Source organism: Trachypithecus francoisi, unplaced genomic scaffold (assembly GCF_009764315.1).
Source record: "Trachypithecus francoisi isolate TF-2019V2 unplaced genomic scaffold, Tfra_2.0 Lachesis_group8, whole genome shotgun sequence".
Taxonomy (NCBI): Eukaryota; Metazoa; Chordata; class Mammalia; order Primates; family Cercopithecidae; genus Trachypithecus; species Trachypithecus francoisi.
Genome location: NW_022681473.1, coordinates 7,290,368 through 7,309,688, shown reverse-complemented (window position 1 = coordinate 7,309,688; position 19,321 = coordinate 7,290,368). Strand labels below are relative to the sequence as shown.

General features: G+C 49.1%; 1 protein-coding gene and 1 non-coding gene across 5 annotated transcripts in view; one reads left to right on the top strand and one right to left on the bottom strand.

Annotated features, from left to right (window-relative positions):
- Positions 1-19,321, bottom strand: part of PC (pyruvate carboxylase) — a 110,865-nt gene that overhangs the window by 67,355 nt on the left and 24,189 nt on the right. The gene's annotated exons all lie outside the window — the stretch shown is intronic.
- On the top strand, positions 8,399-8,460 carry LOC117081837. Its single transcript, XR_004436314.1, has one exon. It is a non-coding gene; the product is annotated as a U7 small nuclear RNA (small nuclear RNA).

Below are 19,321 nucleotides of genomic sequence, written 5' to 3'. Positions count from 1 at the left end.
TAGAAGGACAAGCATTGAAAAGAATACACACTCAGGAATAAATTTAACGAAAGAAATGCAAACCTTAGGCCGGGCGCATGCCTGTAATCCCAGCTACTAGGGAGGCTGAGGCATGAGAATCGCTTGAACCTGGGAGGCAGAGGTTGTGGTGAGCCGAGATAGTGCCACTGCACTCCAGCCTGGGCAACATAGTGAGACTCCATCAAAAAAAAAAAAAAAAAAAAAAAAAAAGAAGAGAAGAGAAGAGCAGAGCAGGCCGGGCGCGGTGGCTCAAGCCTGTAATCCCAGCACTTTGGGAGGCCGAGACGGGCGGATCACGAGGTCAAGAGATTGAGACCATCCTGGCTAACACGGTGAAACCCCGTCTCTACTAAAAATGCAAAAAAATTAGCTGGGCGTGGCAGCGAGCGCTTGTAGTCCCAGCTACTTGGGAGGCTGAGGCAGGAGAATGGCGTGAATCTGGGAGGCGGAGCTTGCAGTGAGCCGAGATCGCGCCACTGCACTCCAGCCTGGGCGACTGAGCAAGACTCCGTCTCAAAAAAAAAAAAAAAAAAAAGAGAGGAGCAGAGCAGAGCAAACCTTATACACTGAAAACTATAAAAGACCCTCAAAAGAAATTAGAAACCTAAAGGAAAGAAAAGATACCACATGTTCACGGGTCAGAGACTGCATGTTGCTAAGACGGGAATACTCCCCACACTGACCTACAATCCCCATCGCAGTCCTAGATGTCCCAACAGTTTTGCCCACCACTGCCTTTGCACCATTGGTGCCAATGTCAACACAGAGGAAAAGGCAAAGAACCTCTTGGTATTATTATGGAAATCCTTTTGACTCACAGACCCCCCTGGAATGGTCTTGAGGAGCTGCAGGGGCCTGGGGACCTCACTTTGAGAACCACCAGTCTAGGAAGACGCTCCCTGCTGGCCTGGGAGAAGGTAATGCCAATTCTGGAGTAAAATAAACAATCTTCTTCACCTTGGGACACAAGAAGAGGCAGGGAGGTAAGCGGCGTGATTCCTGCACTGAGTAGGTGGGAGGGCTGACCTCAGCGCTGAGTGACTGACAGCCGTCAAGGGTAGAGTTCAGCTGAGCAGCCGCTTCCTGTGGGAACTTCCAAATCTAACAACCTGCTCTCCGCTGGTTTCCTCTCCACCCTTTCCAATCCTTTGACCTCCTCAACACAAAATAGGCAGCTTTGATTCATGGGATCCTTTTCCTGCTTCTCCACTAGAGTGGGCCAAGAGGGAATGGGGATGGTTGGGGAAGGAGGGCAAGAAGCAGGAAGGGAAGAGGATGGCAAATACTATCAGCTCCTGCCTCTGTCCAGCTGCCCCCAGCCTCAGTTCACCCTGGGGTGGGGAGGGGTCTCCCAACAATTCCCACCACACTCCCTTCCTGCCAATTAGCCTCCTAGTTCAGCGTCAACGAAGGGCTTCCTCCTGCCACAGCGGAGGTCACTGGGTAGGGAAGGCTCCCTCGCTCATCACCGCAGTTGTAAGCCCCCACCCAGCAACCCACACAAGACCCCAGGTTGGCTCAAAGCCCAGTCCTCACAGGATATTCAGTAAAACAACGTGAAATCCGGGTGGGAACTAATTTCTCACTGGAGAGGAGAATGTTAGAACCGCAGCAGCAGTAGTAAAGCTGCTTGGCCTGTGGCGCCAAAGGCGGAAAACAAAGTGACATTCAGGCCCCAGGGACACACAATAGGCCCTTATGCTCTTTTCTGGTTTGGGCCCAGAGCTGCTAAGCTGAGCTAGAGGGTCCAATGGGTGGCCCCTGGGCAGGGGTGACCCTAGGATGCATGGGGCCCCAGACAAATACATTTTGGGGACCCATCTATATAAAAACTTAAGTCACTCAAAATTAGTGCATCGGCACCATTCTGGCAGCCCAATCTCACATGATTCCCACTAAAGAAATACTTCAGGCTGGGCACAGTGGCCCACACTTGTAATCCCAGCACTTTGGGAGGCCAAGGTGGGTGGAATACGAGGTCAGGAGTTTGAGACCAGCCTGACCAACATCTCTACTTAAAAAAATACAAAAATTAGCTGGGCGGGCCTGTAATCCCAGATACTCGGGAGGCTGAGGCAGGAGAATCTCTTGAACCCGGGAGGCGGAGGTTGTAGTGAGCCAAGGTCGCACCACTGCACTTCAGCCTGGGCAACGAGAGAGACTCCGTCAGAAAAAGAAGAGAAGAGAAGACTGGAGGACCTGGAAAATTTGGAGGAAGGTACCCCTCAGGTGTAGAGTCTGAACAGGGGCCACATGTGCCCAGGCCTAAGGCTGGTACTGACCTGAGGACACACAGCCACAAAGATGGGTTTGAAGGATTAAGAACGTTGCCCTCAAAAAAGAAATCTAGGAACTCAAAGCCAAGGTACGTCTCATTTCCTCCTCTCTGGGGTTATCAACCTACCCGGGCAATCCAAACACTTCGGTAAGTCAGCAGGTCTCTCTCTATCTCCCTACTGGATAAAACAGGGTGGTCTGTTTTGATTTTCACACCGTATTCCTGCCCAATCTCTCTCTGTAAGGTCAACAGGTAAGAAGCCAGGAAAAAAGAAAGCCTTTGCAGCTGGGTGCGGTGGCTCACGTCTGTAATCCCAGCACTTTTGGGAGGCCGAGGTGGGCAGATCACCTGAGGTCAGGAGTCCGTGACCAGTCTGGCCAATATGGTGAAACCCCGTCTCTACCAAAAATACAAAAATTAGCTGGGTGTGGTGGTGGGTGCCTGTAATGCCAGCTACTAGGGATGCTGAGGCAGGAAATCGCTTGAACCTGGGAGGCGGAGTTTGCAGTGAGCTGAGATGGCACCACTGCACTCCAGCCCAGGCAACAAGGGCGAAACTCTGTCTCAAAAAAAAAAAGAAAGAAAGAAAGACAGACTTTGCCGGGATCCCTTTGAGGGAAGGACTGAGTTTGGCCCATAGTAAATGCTCAAAAAATATGAGTAAAGAACAAACACAGATAATCTACAAAATGATAATTCACTGCCAGGCAAGGAGGCATTTAATTCAACTCCAAACAGGCCCTGTCCCCTCGAGGCATTTCTGCCATCGTCTCCAATTACACTACCAGGGACTGTTTAGTAGTAGTGCCAGGCAGATTGTGGTGGCTCACACCTGTAATCCTAGCACTCAGGGAGGCCAAAGTGGGAGGATGGCTTGAGTCCAGGAGTTCAAGACCAGCCTGGGCAACACAGCGAGACGCCACATCTGGAAAAAATAAAACATTAGCCGGGTGTGGTGGTGGGTGCCTATGATCCCAGCTACTCCAGGGGCTGAGGTGGGAAAGTCACTTTGAGCCTGGGGGAGTTCGAGGCTGCAGTGAGCTATGATGGTGCCACTGCACTCCAGCCTGGGTGACAGAGCAAGACCCTGTCTCAAAAAAAAAAAAAAACTCTAGTGTCAGCAGGGTCCTAGGGTGCGCCAGTGGGGAGGGCTCACAAGGTAAACAGACAGCTCCAGCAACCAGGCTCCAGCCAGGGAGGCAGGGAGGATGCTGCTGCCATAAGCTCCTCCCACCCTCCACTCCATTTCAGAGAGAGAGCATGGTGGATCTCTGAAACCTGCCTAAGGTTCCCCACGTTCTGTCAAGCTCCATAGCCAGACGCTGCCTGCTGCGGGCGGCAGATAACCACAGTAGGAGGGTGGCTTCCCCTGATGGGCCAGCAGGGTTAGGGCGCTCTCATTACCCACTGCCTGTGCAGCAGTGATCACAGCTGCAACCAAACAGGGAATGGCCTTCTGCCAGTCCCCCGTGATGACAGGAGATGGCTGGGGCCTTCTCCCTGCTGTGTCTTCAGCATGAAGCATGCGGCCTAGAACACAGTCCTGCTTGGTAAACAGTTATAGAGCAAAGGCAAGTCTCCCTAAACCACACGGCAGCCCCTGGAGCTGAGGGCCAGCTGCGGACCACTCCGTGCCCTGTGATCCTGCACGTAGCAAGGGCTCCAGGGGTGATTCTGCTCCATCCATGGAGGGCTGTACCAGGGCCCTGCCCTCAGGGGGAGCTACCAGGGGAGGAACTACAGGCCTCAGAGGTGGCATGCCAGGTTCGGAGACATCCTCGATTTATCCTAAAGTCTCACGCTAACATTAACAGAGAAGGCAGTCAGGCAAAAAAATCCTGGCCCTGACAAGCACATGCTGTTGGGGGAAGCCTGGTCCCAGTCCTCTGAGGTCCCAGGTTTGGTTCTGTCTCCCTTCTTTCTTTGTCCTTTACAGGCAACAGCCACTGCCTCTTTCAGCACTTTGAGATCAGTACTAACTACCCTCCCATAGTCTCAGTCTTTCCTACAACGCTCTTTACAGCCTCTGCTCCCTCTGCTTTGGTCCTTCCTCCTCCTTACCCTCCAAAACAAACACACCAACTGCGTTTCTTTCAGCCACTGCTTCTGCTGGAACTCCCCTATTCCCCAAGGGGCTGAGCAGGAACGAATGCCCTCTGTGCGGGGACCACGTCTCTTCCCCAGCTCTCACTCACCACACTCGGCGCAGCTCCTGCGGCCTTTCCCTTAGCATAGGTCAGGCCAGGCCCACGGCTGTAGACAGCAAGCCTGTTCTGCTTGTTGCCAAGCAGTTCTACTATTATTATTATTTTGTAGAGATGAGTTCTTACTGTGTTGCCAGGCGGGTCTTCACCTCCTGGGTGCAGGGGATCCTCTGACCTCGGCCCCCCACAGTGCTGGGATTACAGGCATGAACCACCACGCCTGACCTGCCAAGCAGTTTTGTATGTGCAGTTTGTACTCTGAACAGGGTTAAGGAGGACCTCACCGTCTAAGCAAAGCACTGGGCTTACAGGCAGCAAGTTACTCACTTCAATTTCCAGGGGCCCTGAGTTCCTAGGAGCCGCCAGTCCTGAGACCATGGCTTAGTCACCTTAGTCTCCCCAAAGGCTAACAGAGCAGTGATCCAAGAAGGTACTGGGTAAATATAGGGAACCAATAAACCTGAAGGGAGAAAAGCATGACACTGCAGAAAGTACACAAAATTTTGGAGCAGAAAGGCCGGGCGTGGTGGCTCACGCCTGTAATTCCAGCACTTCGGGAGGACGAAGCAGGTGGATCACGAGGTCGGAGATCGAGACCATCCTGGCTAACACAATGAAATCCCGTCTCTACTAAAAATACAAAAAATTAGCTGGGTGTGGTGGCGGGCGCCTGTAGTCCCAGCTACTCGGGAGGCTGAGGGAGGAGAATGGCGTGAACCTGGGAGGTGGAGCTTGCAGTGAGCAGAGATCACGCCACCGCACTCCAGCCTGGGCGGCAGAGCAAGACTCTGTCTCAAAAAAAAAAAAAGATTTGGGAGCAGAAAACCTAGATTCCAGCTCTAGTTTGTCATGACCCTGAGCAAATCATCTACAAACCAAGAGCCCTCACCCCATGCAGAAATGTTTTTGTTTTTGCTCTTTTGAGACAGAGTCTTGCTCTATCACCCAGGCTGGAGTGAGTGGTGCAATCTCAGCTCACTGCAAGCTCTGCCTCACAGGTTCAAGGGATTCTCCTGCCTCAGCCTCCTGAATAGCTGGGATTACAGGGGTGTGCCATCACACCTGGCTAATTTTTGTATTTTTAGTAGAGATGGGGTTTCATCGTGTTGGCGAGGCTGGTCTCAAACTCTTGGCCTCCCAAAGTGATCCACCCGCCTTGGCCTCCCAAAGTGCTGGAGGCCCAAAGTGTGAGCCACTGCACCTGGTCCTCCCTTAGAAATGTATATTAAAGCACTCTACTTATCAGAAGGGTCTATGCAAATTGGCATAGGTTTCCAGAGATCACCCTTCACCTTTTCCTACCTAGGATGGAGTTCAAGAGCATAAAGAATTGACAAGCTAAGAGGTCTGAACTTCTAGAACTAAGCTCCAAGGAAAACTAAAACCAAGCCGGGAGGACTGATGCTATTCTGTAGGCTGAGCTTGTTGCTTTGGACGCTGTCCTCAAGCTTGTCTTGTGTATGTGTGTTGCCTTAGCTAGATTTAAGCTTCAGAATGGGCCGGGCGCGGTGGCTCACGCCTGTAATCCCAGCACTTTGGGAGGCCGAGGCAGGCGGATCACGAGGTCAGGAGATCGAGACCATCCTGGCTAACATAGTGAAACCCTGTCTCTACTAAAATTACAAAAAATTAGCCAGATGTGGTGGCGGGTGCCTGTAGTCCCAGCTACTCGGGAGGCTGAGGCAGGAGAATGACGTGAACCCAGGAGGCGGAGTTTGCAGTGAGCTGAGATCACGCCACTGCACTCCAGCCTGGGTGACAGAGCAAGACTCCGTCTCAAAAAAAAAAAACTTCAGAATGTCTAACACCTACACGATGCCTGTTCACTGCTCTGGTGGACGTGACAGTTACTGACAAGGGGAAACGGTCTGGAAAACCCTTGGCATTTTGTATAATAACAGAGAAATTTATTTGGTCTGAACTTGGGTTACCTAAGGGTAAGAGGCACCTGAGCCCAGCCTCAGCCTTCTGGGATTATGGCACTCATACCCCAGGGTGAGCTGCAGGGAATGACATCGGTGGGCAGCCTAGAGCCTGGGATGGTCCATGAGGACCTCCTGCTGCAGGAAGGGGACAAACTGGAAGCTGGTTAGCTTTCCCCTAAGTTAGCACATACCCGATAGAGCACCCACCATAAACTGCAAAATCTATAGTCAAATGCCCAAGTCCCTTCCCCCACAGCAGCCTATGAGCCCTCTAGGTGGTGATGGAAACAGCAAAGAAAACCCTTTTTCATCCTCTTAAAGAATTTTGCATTACAGAAAAATTCATATGCAAGGCAATTAAAATTCCTCTTTCCATTCCCAAGTCCTATAGAAGGGAGGTTCACAAACTATGTTTTGAGTCCACTAGAACCAACTCTGTAATTAACATTCTACTTCTAGGCTGGGCGTGGTGGTTCATGCCTATAATACCAGCACTTTGGGAGGCCGAGGTAGGAGGACTGCTTGAGCCCAGGAGTTCAAGACCAGCCTGGGCAACAGAGTGAGATCTTATGTCAAAAAACATATATAAAATATATATATATATATATATATTTTAAACAGAGTCTTGCTCTGTTGCCCAGGCTGGAGTGCAGTGGTGCGATCTCAGCTCACTGCAGCCTCCGCCTCCTGGGTTCGAGAGATTCTTGTGCCTCAGCCTCCTGAGCAGCTAGGATCACAAGCATGCACCACCAAGCCGAGCTAATTTTTTGTGTTTTTGTAGAGACGGGGTTTCACCATGTTGGCCAGGATGGTCTCGAACTCCTGACCTCAAGTAATCCGCCCACCTCAGCCTCCCAAAGTGCTAGGATTACAGATGTGAGCCACCATGCCCAGCCCAACAAAATCTACTTCTGCCATTCTCTTTTTAGGGGTGTGGGTATAGAGATAAGTAGGGAGATAAGAGGCAGAAGAATAAGTAAAAGGCTTCCTCACCCCCTAAGCCACGCTGAACACATGTGACCTCCAAATAGTCTTCTTACTCTGGCCTCAAAGCAGAGCCCCAGCCCAGTGAAGAAGGCCCAGGAGGAGGGGGCAGCAGTATTCAGAACTTCTCCCTGAAAGATTTCATCTGTCCAGCAGTTCCTCTACTAAGGCAGCTCAGAGAGGAATGAAACCAAGTCCTGTTAAGTTTCCAGCACCCATATCAACAAGAGCGTTTCTGGAGAGTCCCTGAAGACTCCAGGGACTATGGACCCAGGTGGACTATCTCACGCTGTCTGGGTTAGCCTCAAAAGGTGAAATGAATGGAAAAAAAATCACATTTTCAAATTCTCTCTTCAGACCAGGTGTGGTGGCTCATGCCTGTAATCCCAGCATTTTGGGAGGCCAAGGCGGGTGGATCACTTGAGGCCAGGAGTTCCAGACCAGCCTGGCCAACATGATGAAACCCTGTCTCTACTAAAAATACAAAAATTAGCGAGGTGTGGTGGCACATGGCTGTAATCCCAGCTACTCGGGAGGCTGAGGCATGAGAATCACTTGACCCTGGGAGGCAGAAGTTGCAATGAGCCAAGATCGAGCCACTGTACTCCAGCCTGAGCAACAGAGTGAGACTGTCAAAAAAAAAAAACAAAACAAAAACCCTTCGCTCACACCCTTAAAGAACATTTTTGCAGAGCCCTGGGTGGGGCCTGTGTCTCTGAGATCTCTAGGACCTTGACAAGCTGGGAAGAAATGAGAAGCCATTGGCTGGCGAGGAGGGGCAGGGGGACAGGGTAGTGACAACAGTCAAATGGGCTCCAGCCAGAGGCAGTGAATACACCAGAGCTGAAGATCTGTGCTAGGAACAGCAAACAGATAACAAGTGAGGGGAGAGGGATCTAACTCACTGAGAAAAGAATGAGGCCTGGTAGTGAGGGGCTGGGTTCAGGCATCCTCTTTGCATGAAGTCAGAACTGAAACTTAGGCCTTAGTGTTACAGCTGTTTTCGAATTTGTCTAGCAGGCTTTCAGATCTTTGCCAGAAAGCCCCATTAAAAACAAACAAACAAAAAAAAACCTAAGTCTTAACTCTTGGAGAAGAGGCACAGAGATGCTGTATCACTCAAGAGGAATGCCTGGGTTTAGAAAACGGGCATCAGGTCAAAGGCACATCAGTGACCCAAACTTCTGCAAATGGCTTGCTAATAGCAGTTACAGCCTTGAAATGTAGGTTACCATGGTGCCTCACACTAAACGGTTGTTGAATGAATGAATGAATGAATGGACTCAGAATGAGGCTGGCTCATTCTGGTGATCAAACACAGAGAGAAGGCTGTGTAAGTGATGAGGGAGGACCCAGAGTATACCACGCCTCTTGCTGGGGCACAGAGGAGGGGAGGAGGGGAAAGACTAGAGAGATGGTGTTCTCAGACTCCACAGGCCAACACGATGAATCCAGTTGGCTCAGAAGACACCCTGCACAAAGGTGCCAGGCTACTCATTGGCAGGGAACTTCCGATGAGTGTTCACCCAGCACCCCTGTCACCCTCCTATGGGCAACAGAAATCTCTCTCTTCTTTTTCCTGCCACAAGCCCCTGCCTAACAGCAGAAACTGTTAGCAAAGCCTTAAACTTAAATTCAACTTTGGAAAGAAGCCCCAGCTCTCAGATGATAATAAGGCTAGGACAAGCGGAGGGGGACAGGAAAATGGACATGGACCTAACACTGGAGAAAGTGGCAGCCCCGGGAAGGCCTGTCCCCTGGGGACCTGTTTGGAACATCAGAAAGGACAGAAAGCCAACCCTAGAAGCAACAGCTTCCCAGCAACCCCAAGAATCGCCAGGCCATTTCTTTGTCTTTGCCACACCCTCCTCCAAGCAGCCTCCCTGCCTTGGCTCCTTCCTTCTGTGGGGTATCAGAACTCCAACCTCCTCAGGGAACACAGCTGGGCCTGGATGCAAATGTAACATGTTCAAGACATAGAAATACAGGCATGAGGCCAAGCGTGGTGGCTCATGCCTATAATCCCAACACTTTGGGAGGCCGAGGCAGGTGGATCACCTGAGGTCAGGAGTTCGAGACCAGTCTGACGAACAAGGTGAAACCCCGTCTCTGTTAAAAATACAAAAATCAGCCAGGCGCGGTGGCAGGTGCCTGTGGTCCCAGCTACTCAAGAGGCTGAGACAGGAGAATTACTTGAACCCAGGGGGCGGAGGTTGCAGCGAGCCGAGATCTCCAGCCTGGGTGGCAGAGCAAGACTCCGTCTCAAAAAAAAAAAAAAAAGAAAAGAAATACAGGCGTGAGACAAGGGCAGTGTGGCTGAGGACGAAATGCCTTACTTGGCCCTTGGCTCAGCGGCCACCTGACTGCATCCATTTGTGCATCGGTTGCCTCGGTGTTGTGAGGAAGACAAACCACTTTCACTAGGGCAACGTGGGGCGTGGAAACCACCCCACTAAAACCCAGCTGCTTGCTAAAAACACTTCTCCTTAACATTCCTTCAAATCCTTGGGCAGGATTATCTTTCTCTTCACGATAGCCTTAAAGAAGCAGTATTTCAGGGAGGAAATACAAGGAAAAAGAGAACAGAGGCCAAGGATAATTTTGTAAAACAGATGAAAACCAAAATGTCTAAGCAAAGAACCCTGCTTCCTCCCAGACCCCAGGCGTCACGTCAGATGCTGCCGGGGTAGGAAAAATAAAATGAAGCCAAAGACTCTGCAAAAGACACAAGCACAGAAATGACAAAGCAAAAACCTGGAGCCATTCAGGGAAATAAAAGCACAAACACGTGGCCGTCTGGGGGTGGTGGCTTTGTTCTGGTGCAGGGGAAGGCAGGGGCATGGGCGGTGGGGTGGCAGACAGGAGCCTGGATCTGAGCTCTGCCACTCCCGGGCTAGATGACCCTGGACAAGTAGCTCACCCCTTGGAGCCTCAGTTTCTTCAAGGTAACACCTTTTACCTCCAGAGCTGTTGTAGTAAGTAGAGATAATACATGAAGAGGCCCCAGGAGAGCAGAACAAACTTAGTTGCCGTGATTATTCTACTGTTGTATTCTTTTATATAAATTTAGTTCTAGATGAGGAATACCCAAAGAGCAGATCCAAAACTACCCAAGAATCCTACTCTCGTTTTCCCCATACTTTGAAACTGTCCCTGAGAATCTGACTGTCAAGGCTCTACAAAGAGAAAGATGCCCACCCCTCATATCACTCACGAGGGGTTCTCTCCCTCACCCGATCTTCCTCATGACAATTCCCCCGTGCTTGTGAATGAGGCCAGGGGTCCCTTTATCTCTGTACGGCCCAATCAGCACCTACAATCCCAGAATAGATTTACTGAAATAGTAAAGGGGTTTCGGAAAGTCTTTTTTTTTTTTTTTTTTTTTTTGAGACGGAGTCTTGCTCTTTCGCCCGGGCTGGAGTGCAGTGGCCGGATCTCAGCTCACTGCAAGCTCCGCCTCCCGGGTTTTACGCCATTCTCCTGCCTCAGCCTCCGGAGTAGCTGGGACTACAGGCGCCCGCCACCTCGCCCGGCTAGTTTTTTGTATTTTTAGTAGAGACGGGGTTTCACCCTGTTAGCCAGGATGGTCTCGATCTCCTGACCTCGTGATCCGCCCGTCTCGGCCTCCCAAAGTGCTGGGATTACAGGCTTGAGCCACCGCGCCCGGCCCGGAAAGTCTTAAATAAGAGAGGAGAGTATGGAGCTGGAAATCTAAACAGAATAATGACAAGGATGAGGAGACAGCTACAGATGTACTTTCATTCAATAAATAACTGCACCATTCTAAGATTAAAACAGTCTTTTAGTCATCAGCATTGGCTGGGAAAAGCAATGAGCCTAGGCCGGGCGCGGTGGCTCAGACCTGTAATCCCAGCACTTTGGGAGGCCAGGGTGGGTGAATCACTTGAGGTCAGGAGTTTGAGACCAGCCTGGCCAACATGGCGAAACCCCATCTCTACTAAAACTACAAAATTAGCTGGGCGTGGTGGTGCATGCCTGTAATCCCAGCTACTCGGAAGGCTGAAGCAGGAGAATCGCTTGAACCCAGGAGGTGGAGGTTGCTTGTAGTGAGCTGAGATCGAAAGAGCAAGACTCTGTCTTGGGGAAAAAAAAAAAAAAGCAATGGACCTAGCTAGCACTTCCAGAGGTGCATCCACGACTCCAGGGGTAAGTACCTGGTCTTCCTCCACTCTTTCATTTCTGTCTCTGACCCACATCCCTACGTGGCTACCAGCAACACAGGCACAAGTTGTTTACCATCCACAAGGAAGCCCAGAGCCATAGACAGCTGGAGAAGACGAGGCTTCTGCATCACTGGGAAGGCTCATGAGTTTCACTTCATTTCCTAGGCTTTAACCCTGACTCTGATGAACTGTCTTGTCCAAGCTTGCTGTTAGCTAAAACAAGGGTTTCAGACAGGGAGGCAAAGGTATGAGATCATCCTTGTTTCTGGAAAAATGACTTCGAAGAAAAAAGCAAGGCATAGTCAATAACAGTAGCTTCATCAACAGAGAACGGCCCACCACTGCTGCCACATCCCATCTTGAGGTGTGCTGAGCAATGATGGCGCAGCAGGGAAAGGTGAACAGACAGTAATGTGGGGTAAGAGGTCAGGCCAGGCACAGCTCCACCGCACGAAAACAGGGAAAGGGAAAAGAGACCCATCAGTTCATTCCTTCCTTACAAAATAGCTACAGAATACATAGAATTTGCGTTTGCTTTTGTTGTTTCTGATTTTGAGACAGAGTTTCGCTCTGTCGCCCAGGCTGGAGCGCAGTAGTGGCATGATCTCGGTTCACTGCAACCTCTGCCTCCCAGATGCAAGTGATTCTCCCGCTTCAGTCACCCGAGTAGCTGGGATTACACGTGTGCAAGTGCACCACCACACTCAACTAATTTTTGTATTTTTAGTAGAGATGGGGTTTCACCATGTTGGCCAGGTTGGTCTCAAACTCCTGACCTCAGATGATCTGCCCACCTTGGCCTCCCAAAATCCCAAAGTGCCGGGATTACAGATGTGAGCTACCACGCCCAGCCAATACATAGGGTGTAAAAGGTCACAGAAAAGCACACAGCTTCAAAATGTCAGAAGACCTCAAGGCAAAAAAAAAAAAAGAGAGAAAAAGAAAAAAAGTGGCCAAGCACAGTGGCTCATACCTATAATCCCAGCACTTTGGGAGGCTAGGGCCGGGGGATCACTTGAGACCAAGAGTTCGAGACAAGCGTGGCCAACATGGCAAAATCATGTCTCTACTAAAATACAAAAATTAGCCAGGTGTGATGGCACACACCTGTAATCCCAGCTACTTGGGAGGCTGAGACACAAGAATCACTTGAACCCGGGAGGCAGAGGCTGCAGTGAGCTGAGATTGCACCACTGTACTCCAGCCTGGGTGACAAAGCAAGACTCTGTCTCAAAAAAAAAAAAAAAGAAAGAAAGAAAAGAAAGGAAAAGTTGAGCCAGGCATGGTGGCTCACACCTGTAATCCCAATGCTTTGTGTGGCTAAGATAGCAGGATCACTTGAGGCCAGGAGATCAAGACCAGCCTGGGTAGCATAGCAAGACTCCATCTCTACCAAAAATAAAAAATTAGCTGGGCATGATAGTGCACACCTCAATTAAAAATAAAGGAAAAAAGTTAGAAATTAAGGATGCTGACTTAGCAGAACAAATGGCACACTATTCTTCCTCCTTTTTTTTTGGCACCATCTCAGCTCATTGTAATCTCCTCTTCCCAGGTTCAAGTGATCTTCCCACCTCAGCCTCCTGAGTAGCTGAGACTACAGGTGCGCACCACAATGCCTGGCTAATTTTTCATAGAGACAAAAAATTAGCATGTGTCAGGGTTTCACCATGTTGCCCAGGCTGGACTTGAACTCCTCAGCTCAAGCAATCCACCCATCTTGGTCTCCCAAAGTGATAGGATTACAGGCCTTGTGAGCCACTGCGCCTGGCCTATTATTCCTTCTTATTTGCAAACAAGATAGACATGATCTTTGGACAAAAGGACAATGCAGGAGGGGAGGGGAGTTAAAAAAAAAATAAAAGGCCGGGCGCGGTGGCTCAAGCCTGTAATCCCAGCACTTTGGGAGGCCGAGGCGGGCGGATCACGAGGTCAGGAGATCGAGACCATCCTGGCTAACACGGTGAAACCCCGTCCCTACTAAAAAATACAAAAAACTAGCCGGGCGAGGTGGCGGGCGCCTGTAGTCCCAGCTACTCGGAGGCTGAGGCAGGAGAATGGCGGTAAACCTGAGAGGCGGAGCTTGCAGTGAGCTGAGATCCGGCCACTGCACTCCAGCCCGGGCGACAGAGCGAGACTCCGTCTGAAAAAAAAAATAAAATAAAATAAAAGAAGAAGGCAATGGCATCATACATTGTAGGCTACTGTCCAGCAGAAGGTATCTAAGAAGTTTTTTGGAAGAAAATGAGTCAAACAAACTCAAGATGCAGAGAAGATACTGATGATATGGCAAAAAGATAAGAAGCATGTTTTTTTGCAGATGTGGAACTGCTTGGAGGACTGTGATAAAGGCCACTGTCCAGGCAAGGCCATTATCTGAATCTCTTATAATTAGCAGATATTACCTTTGTGATCAGAAAAGGCAAGCAAACTATTTCTATCTGAAATACACCACTTACAAACGTAAAATGTACAGCTCTTACTGAAAGGCTAATAGTTTAAGGAATATTGTCTTTTGAAATAATCTGGAACAGAAAGTAAGTATCTACACTAATGAAACAGGAATAGCAAGCATAGATAACTCAATAAATATTTACAGAGTACTTCTTAAGTGCCTAGCATCACGTAGGAAGTAGAATTTTTAAAAAAGCGTATCAGACTTTGAAAGTAAGGCTTACCATTATCAATGATCACAAAACCCTGGAAATAACCCAAGTACTCAATAGTAGGCAAATGGTTAAACAAATCCTGGCAAGTCAACACAACCGGGGACTAGGGACATGACCAACTAGAACTGTTTAATACATAGGCCTAATAATGCACATATTCTAGTTACCAGTACTATACAGTTCAGTGGTTTTTAGCATATTTATAATGTTGGTAACCATCACCACTATCCAATTCCAGAACCTTTTCAATCACTCCAAAAAGAAACCTGGTACCACTAGCTGTCATTCCCCATTCCCACCCACCCCCAGTCCCTGGCAACCAGTAATCTGCTTTCCATCTCTATGGCCTATTCTGGATATTTCCTAGAAATGTCATATAATGTGTGACCTTTTGTGTCTGGCTTCTTTCACTTAGCACAATGTTTTCCTGGTTCATCCATGTTGTAGCACGTGTCAGAATTTTACTCCTTTTGATGGCTGAACAACATTCCACTGGATGGGTAGGCCATATTTTGTGTTGCCATTCATTGGTTGATGAACATCTGGTTTATTTCCACCTTTTGGCTCTTTGTTTGTGTTTTGAGATGGAGTTTTGCTCTCAAAGCCCAGGCTGGAGTACAATGGCGCAATCTCGGCTCACTGCAACCTCTGCCTCCCGGGTTCAAGTGATTCTCCCACCTTCAGCCTCCTGAGTAGCTGGGATTACAGGCATGCACCACCATGATGGGCTAAATTTTTTTGTATTTGAATAATGCTGCTGTGAATGCTCATACGTACATTACGTTTTAAATATGTAATTTTTAACTATCCAGGCTGGCCTCCCCTAGTCATGCTTTAATTAGTCAAGGACTTGAACTCAGCAGTGTGACTCTAAAGCTCGACTCCCAACCACACCAGTGTACTCCCGTACCCCTCTGGTTTTCATTCTCTGATAGGAAACACACACAGCAGCCTAGGAATGCGCTGGATGGCAGTAGAAATTTAAAAGTCACTGTTAAAAATCAGCCAGGCAGGCCGGGCGCGGTGGCTCAAGCCTGTAATCCCAGCACTTTGGGAGGCCGAGACGGGCGGATCACGAGGTCAGGAGATCGAGACCATCCTGGCTAACACGGTGAAACCCCGTCTCTACTAAAAAAAAAAAAAAAAACTAGCGGGCGAGGTGGCGGGCGCCTGTAGTCCCAGCTACTCGGGAGGCTGAGGCAGGAGAATGGCGTAAACCTGGGAGGCGGAGCTTGCAGTGAGCTGAGATCCGGCCACTGCACTCCAGCCTGGGCGACAGAGCGAGACTCCGTCTCAAAAAAAATAAAATAAAATAAAATAAAAAATCAGCCAGGCAAGCCGAGGGCAGTGGCTCATGCCTGTAATCCCAGCACTTTGGGAGGCTGAGGTGGGTGGATTGCCTGAGGTCAGGAGTTTGAGACCAGCCTGGCCAACACAGTGACACCCCATCTCTACTAAAAATACAAAAAAACTGCCGGGTGCGGTGGGTCACGCCTGTAATCCCAGCACTTTGGGAGGTCGAGGCAGACAGATCACAAGACAGGTGATCGAGACCAGCCTCACCAACATGGTGAAACCCTATCTCTACTAAAAATACAAAAAAATTAGCCGGGCGTGGTGGCAGGCACCTGTAATTCCAGCTACTCAGAAGGCTGAGCCAGAAGAATGGCATGAACGTGGGAGGCGGAGCTTGCAGTGAGCTGAGACGGCGCCACTGCACTGTGGCCTGGGCGACACAGCGAGACTCCATCTCAAAAACAAAAAAAAAAAAACAAAAAATCAGCTGGGCTTGGTGGCAGGTGCCTGTAATCTCAGCTACTAGGGAGGCTGAGGTAGGAGAATCGCTTGAACCCAGGAGGCAGTGGTTGCAGTGAGCTGAGATCGAACCATTGCACTCCAGCCTGGGCAACAAGAGCGAAACTCCATCTCAAAAAAAAAAAAAAAAAAGCTAGAAACTGGGATACTAACTTTGGGTTCTGCTTTCCCCACTTGAAAGGGCTGGATGGTGTCAAGCCTACTCAAGGGGAGAGGGTAGTAAGGAAGCCTGGAGACTAGATCATGGGAAACAGGAAAGGTTTGTAGAATTGGGACTAAGAGAAATAAGAAAATAATATAAAGGAGAAATTTACATGAAGAGACAGAGAGGGAAATAAGTTTTGAGATGAACAATACCAGCAAATATAACAATATACATCTGCTCGTAGATTTTGGCCACAGACATGAAGTCACAAAGGGACGTGTGGATTTCAGATGCTTATGTTGTGCTACTGCTTGGCTCCAAGGTCTATCACCTTCAGAAGCCCACCTGTGGCAGGCCGGGTACAGTGTCTCACTCCTGTAATCCAGCACTTTGGGAGCCCGAGGCGGGTGGATCACGAGGTCAGGAGATTGAGACCATCCTGGCTAACACGGTGAAACCCCCCATCTCTACTAAAAATACAAAAAAAATTAGCTGGGCATGGTGGCGGGAGCCTGTAGTCCCAGCTACTGGGGAGGCTGAGGCAGGAGAATGGCGTGAACCTGGGAGGCGGAGCTCGCAGCAAGCCAAGATCATGCCACTGCACTCCAGCCTGGGCAACAGAGCAAGACTCCATTTCAAAAAAAAAAAAAAAAAGCCCACCTGTGGCAGACGTGGCTACCCTGCCAAACACATAAGAAAGTATGACTGACATGCCAAGGCTAAAAGACCACCCCGGCTGATCAAATGAGGCACCTAGAAATTGTCCACTGCAGATTCAGGCAGGGGCCTGCAAACCCAGGAGGGCAGCAACTACAGTTCATCTTAAGGACTTCAGTGATTAGTCACATCATAAATGTTCTAGTTTAAACTTTTAATTGTAAAAAGAATGTCTAAAATGGCCCTGAGAACAGACGGGTTCGGTGAATGTGATAAGGAGAGCAGGGCAGGCTGATAGCGGACCAGGGGCAGAATCACTACAGAGCCAGGAAGGCCTCTCCCTGGCAAACGAGGGGAACCTGGAGAGCAGAGTGAACATGGGAAGAGAGACCTTGTGTGAACAGGGCGAGGAGAGGAGGGCGGCTGACTGAACACTGTACAAGGCACAGCTTCACAGCACAGACAGAACATGCTAGAAAGGGGGTGGCTACAATCGCTGAACTCAGAAGGCAACTTGGAGAACTGAGACAATGAAATCTACAAAATTCATGTGGAAAAAGTGGAAGGCGAGAAGGGAGCACTAGAAAAGAGAGAACATGAAGAAAGAACAGGCATTCTGAAGGAAAGTTTCTTTTTCATGTGTGAACACAATTAGGAATAAGGTAGATATCTATTAAAAAATGCTGATCTGGGAAATAAAACCTGTGTATTTACGAACACATCAATAGGTGATGGTCCCCTCGTCTTCTCCTCTGCAGAAATGTGCGAAATGGAAGGCCGACTACTCCTGGAAGTGAAGTTCATTCACAGCTTGGTGTCCAAGGGGCAGCAGTGAACCTCCCTGAGACTCAGGGGCTGAATGTTGTGACATGGGGCCAGTCCTTTAAAACGTGGAAGGCAGGCAAGCATTGAATGAGATCAGACACATGAAAGTACCTTGGAAATGGTAACGCACTACAAAAAGATAGTAATCTCTACGTAGATTAAATAAAGCAGGTACCCTTTTCTGTATTCAGACAATAGGACGACATAAAATGGCTTGAAAAAAAATTTTTAAAAAAAAGAATCAGGCCAGCCTGAAATCAGCACCTACCAAGATGAACTTGGCAGCAGAATGACCATGGGGTGTTCAGTCTATCTAGTAGTGCAAAAAAAGAAAGCATTAATTACTATTATTTTTGAGACAGAGTCTCAAAAATCTCAAAGTGCAATGGAGTGATCTCGGCTCACCGCAACCTCCGCCTCCTGGGTTCAAGCGATTCTCTGTTCTCAGCGTGCCGAGTAGCTGGGATTACAAGCATGTGCAACCTTACCTGGCTAATTTTGTATTTTTAGTAGAGATAGGTTTTCTCCATGTTGGTCAGACTGGTCTTGAACTCCCGACCTCAGGTGATCCACACACATCAGACTCCCAAAGTGCTGGGATTACAGGCATGAGCCACTGCGCCCAGCTGTGAGCATTAATTATTATAGGCAATTTCAGAAATCAAAAGGATAAAATAGCAAAATATTTGGGAAGGGAACACTACATGAAAGTGAGAATCTGCAACCAGGGACAAGGAGGGTCAGGGTCTAAAATAGGGTCATATCGTTTTCAAAAAGGGCCTGTGTACAATTCCTGCTCTCTAAGCAACCCTATCTGTACTACTTATTGAATGCTAGAATGGACTTAGCCACCACCTAAGACTTACCTGGTACCGATGGGTCAACCACAGATCTTTAAACCAGAGGAGGCTGACCCCAGAGATTCTATCTCCCATTATAAATCCATAAAGTAGCCTTCCGGGACAAATCAGTGTCATGTGAGTTTGAAACATGAGTCAGATTTCCAGGCCCAAACACAGTACTAAAATTTTGGGGGAGTGGCCGAACCCACTTCCGTCTCATCACTGTGGTGCCGGCAGCCTTACTTCTCAAACGTGAAAGCCAGCAAGCCCTGAGAATGGAAGCCATAACCCTAGGGATGCAAAGGCTCATCTTGAAAGTGCTACTTTATTTTTGTTGTTTTTTTTTTTGAGACAGAGTCTCGCTCTGTCCCCCAGGCTGGAGTGCAGTGGCACAATCTCAGCTCACTGCAAGCTCTCCCTCTCAGGTTCAAGCAATTCTCTTGCCTCAGTCTCCCAAGTAGCTGGGACTACAGATGCCTGCCACCATGCCTGGCTAATTTTTGTATTTTTAGTAGAGACATGGTTTCACCATGTTGACCAGGGTGGTCTTGAGCTCCTGATCTCAAGTGATCCACCCACCTCGGCCTCCCAAAGTGCTGGGATTACAGGTGTGAGCCATGGTGCCCGGCCTTTTTATTTTTTATATATTTTTTTGAAATAGAGACGGGAGTCTCACTATGTTGCCCAGGCTGGTCTCAAACTCCTGGGCTCAAGTGATCTTTCCACCTTGGCCTCCCAAAGTGTGAGGAATAGAGGCGTGAGCCACCACACC